This window comes from Brienomyrus brachyistius, chromosome 6, assembly GCF_023856365.1.
Source record: "Brienomyrus brachyistius isolate T26 chromosome 6, BBRACH_0.4, whole genome shotgun sequence".
NCBI lineage: Eukaryota > Metazoa > Chordata > Actinopteri > Osteoglossiformes > Mormyridae > Brienomyrus > Brienomyrus brachyistius.
The window spans coordinates 22,521,228-22,529,492 of NC_064538.1; positions in this window are offsets into that span (position 1 = coordinate 22,521,228).

Here is an 8,265-nt window from a genome sequence, read left to right on the forward strand (position 1 = left end):
ATGATGCTGTTGGAGGAGTTAATGTAATACGCTGGTCCCAGTTTAAACACAAAAATAAGGCAGCGCTTTCATTTTGATGGAATTGAGCATAAATGACACATCTACTGGTCTATGATACAGACTTTCCAAAATTTGGTGGGCAGAGTGAATGCTTTAGCGGGGCGGGGGGATATACAGGTTGAACTGCAGGGTGATTCAGTAACCAATAGCACAGCTGCACATATGAGGCGAGATCGATCGAAATGATCTGCTATTGATGGCAGAGAACCATGCTGAGTAATGCTGAGGTTTTCAGTGATAAACGCTGGAGCTGGTCGTACAGATTATTCTAAATTAAAATGGTGGTGAAGCCAAATGATAGAAATGAAAGCTTTTAAAGTCCGACATTTTGCAAAAGAAGCTCAGATGGCTTATTGTTTCTGAAAACTGACAGTAATCTATGCTTTTCTTACTGTGTAGTCCACCTCTTAAACCCGGACATGGGACATGATGCTACGTTTGCAGGAATCAGTCGGTCTAGACCGATATGGTATGTTTTGAACAATTGCTTGGTGTCAAAATAGTGGTGGGGTACCGCTGTGACAAGTCTGACAATTTCAGACAACCCGAGCTTTGTGATAACACTCCGTACCTTCAAGATCAACATTTCGGTATAAAAAGCTTGACAGCATTTTTTGGGGATTCATACGTTGTATTAGGATGAATTTGAGGATGATTACGTCGCCCACGTGGCATGGAATTAATCCATTTACTATAATATTCTGGGAAGTTGTAATTGTAGATTAATTCTGATTGTGTGGGGACTGATCTGAATTTCAGGATGATCAATCTCCATGATTCACCCGGAATGTTACTGAACTGCACGAACATGTTATTCTTTACCGATCCCTCAGAAAACCTCTCTCGTTGTAAATAACTTCAGCTCATAAAAAGAAGCCAGAATGCTTATCTGGGCCATTAGATCGGCATGCAGGATGCTTATCTTGGTTTTGGGACACAGGGGAGGGTCGGTATACAGCACCCTATATTGCCTTTAGGGGGGAACAGGGAAGACACCTGGCGCAAAAACGCCCATCTTACTAGATTATCGCAAGCAGCATCACTCGGACAAAAGGGGGAATTGGATAACGCTTTGCCTGATTGGAGGGGTGAATGGGGGAAAACTCAGTACTGACTGTAGCTCAGCCGTGGGGTAGAGCGCGCATTGCCCGGTACTCTCTCGGGACTCACGTGTTGGTCTCATGCCAGGACTGAAAGGGGCTCCCAAGTCCGCGTCTGAAGGTGGGTGATGATGGCACGTCCGAGTGTAAAAAATAGTTTTGCAGCTGCTTATGCGTTTCATTGATAATGGGGATTAGTTATCAGCGCTCTTGATAATAATTCACATTTTCTATATTTTATTGCTTTTCTATATGCATTTGTTCGCATTATATATACTATTCTATATCCCTTGTTGTACGAGGTTATTTTGCATTGCTTTCGATGCGATAACTTGGTATTGATGTCAATGCAAGGTTATTTTGTATTACTTAGTGTTTGAGTGAACCTAAGTGTGCCTGTTTGTTCCTTCGAGAGCCCTATATCCCTCTCACATCCCTTTTAATACATTTTGGCGTAGTTGGCAGGATCTGAGGGGAAAAAAAGATATAGGACTAAGGAACAAACATGTTTAGGAGAAAGACAGCAGAGCCCGAGCCTGAAGTCCTCCCTGAGTGGGATGAGACGCAGTTTGCCGCGTTAGCTCAGGAGATCAGGAAAGGTGGAGGGCATGTTGATTCCTGGACTGCAGCATTGAGGAAAGCCGAGCCTGAGCTGGTATTGTCATGCCTCAAAGGTTCTGGTTGCAAAGGATCCCGTGCGTGCTCTACAGAGACGCCTATTGATCGTGTTGGCGGCATACAGAATGCAGTATGAGCGCGCAGACCAAGCTGAAAGGGAGAAAGAGGGACAAATGAGAGAATTAACAGAGACATTAGGTCGGATGACCCTGGCACAGGGTCAGGTGGATATTTTACACCAACGCCTGCAACAAGTAAAGGGGTTGCAGGGCAAGCTGTGATGCTTGTAGCAAAAGCCAATACTCGGAAGAAACGCACACCATGTCCGCAGAAGATAAGAGCATTTGTAGCTACTGCAAATGCTGCTAATTGGGATCCTAAGCGGTGGGATGGAAATATCTGGGACTCAGGTGATAATGATGGTCATTACACCTGGAACCCAGGAGGGGAATGGACAATGTAAATTAGGAGGTACGGTGACAGTGACTTCCAAAATAGGCTCCAGACCCCCGCAACCTAGTCGGATAAGCGGTTTGGAAAATGGATGGATGGATGGATGTATGTACACAAGAAGAATTTTGCTATTATTTAAAAACTTTATGCTGTCATTATATATGTAAAAACCTACTTAATTTGTCCGTATATCCATCCATTTTCCAAACCGCTTATCCTACTGGGTCGCGGGAGGTCTGGAGCCTATCCCGGAAGCAATGGGCACGAGGCAGGGAATAACCCAGGATGGGGGGCCAGCCCATCGCAGGGCACACACACACCATTCACTCACACATGCACACCTATGGGCAATTTAGCAACTCCAATTAGCCTCAGCATGTCTTTGGACTGTGGGGGGAAACCGGAGTACCCGGAGAAAACCCCACGACGACATGGGGAGAACATGCAAACTCCACACACATGTAACCCAGGCGGAGACTTGAACCCGGGTCCCAGAGGTGTGATGCAAAAGTGCTAACCACTGCACCACTATGCCACCTCTTTGTCCATATATTTGATATTAAAAAGCATTTCATTATCATGATATTACAGTGATCTATGTTAAAACTACTGCATTTTTGAGATACAGCAGTTACATTCTGTTAATTTACACGCTTTAATTGGTATTTTTATCGTGGAATTTCTTAAATCCCAAATACTTTTTAGTATTCTTCCAGTGATGATCTGTTTTTTTTTTTACCAGCTTAAATCTGAATATTAACAATTTGTGGTACAAAGAAAATTATTATTATTTTTTTTAAATACAGAGTTTTAATGTTATTTTACAGGAATTATTTGTATTCACAGTACTGGAAAAAAATGTTAAATTTTTTTTACCGTTATTAAATTTACAGCGATTCAATGTTTTATTTTTTCTGGCACCCCTGCTGCCAGAGTTTCTCTCTTTACGATTTTTTTTTTTTTTTTACAGTGCATACCTCTCGCAAACAAGGTAGTGACATTGAAGCAGCACTGGATTGGTGAAGCGTAAGAGGCATGGGTTTTTAAAATGGAAATGGTATGTAGCTGGCATGGGTATGAGCAAGTGGCGGATGATCTAGAGAAAGGGGAAGAGAGAGATTGTGATATTGACGGTGTTGGAGGAGTCCCCTATATTGTGGGGAGTAAGGAACAGAAACAGTGTGCGTGGTTTACAGATGGGGCAGCCAAGTATGTTGGTGGAAAGCGAAAGTGGAATGCAGAGGCATATAATCCATGTACGCAGTAGATGATGAAAGTGACAGGAGAAGGTAAAAGCAGCCAATGGGCTGAATTGTGAGCAATGGTTTTGGAGCAGGAAGGGCTGAGTGATTGCTATGTTCACACTGATTCCTGGTCAGTAGCGAATGGTATGGATGTTTGGATGCCTCTATGGAAAATTAGGACCAAGGAGGTTTGGGGTAAGGAATTAGGGGAAGAAATTTGGAAACAAGTAAAGAGCATAAACACACAGATATGTGGGTTCAACAACAAAACCGCCCACCGAAGCCTGCAGAAGTGATAGCTGTGGGACAAAACACTGGCCGTTATGGACCCTGGCGCTGAAGATGGTGACATGTCCCAGCTAATGAATGTTACCTACGAGAAACCTAATGTGCATGCGGGTTCTTTCCATGTATGTACAGGATGACGCGATGGTTCTGGTGATGGGCGTGGCCGACACTGCTGACGACCTGCAGCTAATTGGCAGTCACAGGGATCGAGTTGGAGCAGACTTCTGCTTTCAGGATCGGATGGAAATATGACTTCATCTGCCTAGCTAAACAATCATGCTTTATCTTAAAAAAAAACTCCTCTGAAAGGGAGTGAGCTGTATATCTGTAAGAACTGCAAGGAAGGTAGAAATATCATCCTTGCATCTGACGGGACACCTCCCCAAGTACATGTGAGTGTGAATGTCAGTTTTTGCATAAATACTGGCAGTCAGTATAATTGCTGCACCAGGAACCTCACTGACTGGATCAACGATGTCACCATGTTACCATGGATGTTAGGGAATAGTACCATAGTTACTAATAGGACGCAGGGATATAAGCTTGTGGACATAATGCCTTTGATGTCACATGTCCTCGATGTACAAATTATAGCAATTGCCCCCACGTGTATGTCCATGGTTCATGCACACATACACACCACAGTAAAATGGACTATGAAGTTTCCGCCGCTACCCAAGTGTAGGGCCAGGAGAGTCTGGTATGATACTGTTTTGGGCGGAGCAGGAACTGAACTGGGTATCATGAATACCATTGACACCCAAGTAACAGCTCATAAATTGGACTCTTTGGGTAAATATGTGCATGATGCTGTGGCCACCGTAGGACACTGGGTACCTAAGGGCACCCTACAGCAAGGGTACCAATCCTATTGGGACATTATGGCATCACAGATACTTGGACGTGAACAGAGGAAAAGTCTGACTCGATGGATGAATTGGACTGAATGCACCATAACTATGCTATGTGTATAATGCTGAAATACAATGGAATAATGCTCAACAAATGTAAATGACATCCAATCCCAATGCATGGAAACAATTTTGGAATATTGTTCCCAGTATATGGTTACGCTTAAAATCTGAAATGACGCAATGTAATGAGACTTTGTGTATTGGGCAACGGGAAATGTATAGTGTAACCACTCCCCAAATGTTGTGTAGGTTCCATGTACTGCCTAAAACAAGCTGGAGGGGCATATTGAACTTTACAAGTAAAGGGGGAGTGGCTAGACATCTATACTAACCAAACATATATGATGTACAAGATTGTGGTAAAACGGATAAGGGATTGTGTGTGTTCTCTGCAAACAGGGAATACCAACCCATGTTTTGACACCAAGGGACGCGTATGTCAATGAGATTATTCACCCCCAAGGGACATGTTTGAGGTTGGCTCTCACATCCTTTGTGTGAGTACCGTCCACGCCCATGAGCAGCTACCATATGTGCCGCATTCTGGAAGTTTAAATACGTACATCTGGAAATGGCAAAATAAGACATATTGGTTAACCAATTATACTTCAGGAAATAGGGATATCATTGCGGAACCATGGCAAATTACTAAATGAATCTTTACAGAAAGGCAGATGGCTAACAATCGTTAGACCGTTATGGTTGGTGGGAAATTGGTAGGTTTGGGGAAAACCATTGAATCCACAGCTCAAAATGCCTGGTGGAGCATATCTGAAGGATGGTCTCCAAAGGCACGACGCTTCCTGGATGTAATCATACATCCTGTATTAGTACTTAATTGTTGTTATAATATTGGCTGTGTGGAACACCTGTTTATGTATTTATACCCACAGGTTATATGATCACATTTCTGAGCGGGTTGGACATTGGTGAATCATGGCTGAAGGACCGAACGCATTAGGACGAATTCGCGGACGATTACCTCGCCCACATGGCATGGAATTAATCCTTTTACTACAATAATCTGGGAAGTCATAATTGTGGATTAATTCTGATTGTGTAGGGACTGATCATCCTGAAATTCAGATCAATCGTCCATGATTCACCCCGAATGTTACTGAACTGCACGAACATGTTATTCTTTACTGATCCCTCACGAGATCTATTTCGCCGTAAATAACTTCAGCTCATCAAAAGAAGCCAGGATGCTTATCTTGGCTTTGGGAGACAGGGAAGGGTTAATATACAGCCCAGGATGGGGGAAAACTCAGTACTGACCGAGCTGAAGCTTTGGGGTAGAGCGTGCATCGCCCGGCACTCTCTCGGGACTCACGTGTTGGTCTCAAGCCAGGACTGAAAGGGGCTCCCAAGTCCGCGTCTGAAGGTGGGTGATGATGGCACGTCCGAGTGTAAAAAGTTTTGCAGCTGCTTATGCGTTTCATTGATAATGGGGATTAGTTATCACCGCTCGTGATAATTCACATTTTCTATATTTTATTGCTTTTCTATATTTGTTCGTGTGATATATACTATTCTATATCCCTTGTAGTACGAGGTTATTTTGCATTGCTCTCAATACGATAGGTTCACTCAAACACTAAGTAATACAAGGTAAGTATGCCTGTTTGTTCCTTTGAGAGCCCTATATCCCTCTCATGTTCATTTTAATACAGTACCAGGCTCAGTTACTCCATGTCCGGGAAGTGGAGGTTGAGGCTGACAAGGAGGTGGCATTGCGCAGAATGGGTATGGGTGAACAAAAACCTGTGCCCCTTCCGCGTCGAGTACAATCACCACGTACAACCCCTCAAGCCGACCTGCCCGCCCGTGACCAGGCTGATGCCCCAGACGCTCCTCGGTTTAGCCTTCGTTCTCCCTCAGGTTCACCAGTCTCCCAGGAAATTGGAGGTGGAAATTCTGGCTTTGATGTTAGTCGCCATATCGCTCTTGTTCCTGTGTTTCGGGAAAATGAGGTGGATGCTTATTTCGCTATGTTTGAGAAGATTGCTACGACCTTGAACTGGCCTAGACATTTGTGGTCACTGCTTCTGCAATGCAAGTTAGTGGGGAAGGCTCAGGAAGTTTGCTCGGCTCTGGCGTTAGCACAGAGTCTAGATTATGACATTGTGAAGGCTACTGTGTTAAGGGCGTATGTACTAGTACCTGAGGCTTACCGGCAGAATTTCCGGAAGCTGGTTAAAACCGCCAGCCAAACCCATGTTGCGTTTGCCCGTGAGAAAGCTTTGTTGTTTGACAAGTGGTGTGCTGCGAGTGGTGTTACCAACTTTGAGCAACTCAAGGAACTATTGCTGTTAGAAGAATTAAAAAAATTGTGTTCGTGATCGCGTAGTAGTATACTTGAATGAACAAAAAGGTAACATGTTTAGCTGAAGCTGCTACTCTTGCTGATGAATTTATTCTGACCCATAAGACTGTTTACCCCAGCCCCTCTGCCTCGCAAATTTGGTCCCCGTCCTGTGACATCCTCTCCTTCGTCCGCTTCTTATTCACCCCCTGTAGAGAAGAGAGAGTGTTTCTATTGCCACAAGGTGGGTCACATCATTTCTGTTTGTCCCGCGCTTAAACGTAAAGAGACCCGTGCTGCGACTAGAAAGGTGCAGATCGCGGCTCGTGTCAATGTGTTACCAACATGTCAAACTGTTGAACCTACATTCCAGCCATTTGTGTTTCCTGGTTCTGTGTCGCTCGGTGAAGACGGGGTACGTCACCCGGTAACTATCCTACGGGAGCGGCTCAGTCTTTCGTAATTGAAGGAATTTTACCTTTAGATAGTACCACTTACTGTGGCACCGACGTATTGGTGCAAGGTATCGATCTGTGTGTGGCTGCGGTTCCTTTGCATACTGTGTATTTATGTACTCCTGACTTCTCGGGACTTGTTCATGTTGCGGTCCAGACCCAGTTGCCTGTTCCAGGGGTCACGTTCATTCTGGGAAACGACATTGCGGGGAAGAGGATGGTTCCCCTTCCTGAAGTTGCCCCAGAACCGGAGATCTGCGCAGATGATGTTGCGGCGGAACTGCCCCAGGTGTTCCCGGCTTGTGTGCTGACACGGGCCCAGCAGCGCAAGTTCGCTGACGTTCAGCTGGCTGAGACATTTATGTCCGACCCGACACCTCCTTCGACTTGTGACTCTGAATCCCTGGTCCCCGTGGAACCTGCTGTGTCCCCTGAGGTCCCTTCCACTGCGGACGCTCTGACCAAGGCACAGGCGGAGGATTTGTCCTTAGAAGCTTGTCGTACCTCCGCTGTGAACAAGGCAGAGTTAAAGGACCACCCCATCGCATATTGTCACCGCAGCCATGTGCTGATGAGGAAATTGCTCTCTGGAACTTGACACCTCAGCACCTTCAGTTATTCGCAGGCGATTTAGGTTTTTTTGGTTCTGTGTGTTTTTGCTCTTGGGCGTTTTTTCTGGTAGGACCTCTGAGTGGGATTGCGAACACCTGCCGGGTTCGCTCTTGTGTGGGGGGGGGGGGTGTTACGTGCCGTAAGGTTCGGGGGGGGGGGGGGGATTGCCCTGCAGATCCTGATCGACGCTGCTTCCGCATCTAGTATTGAAAAAGC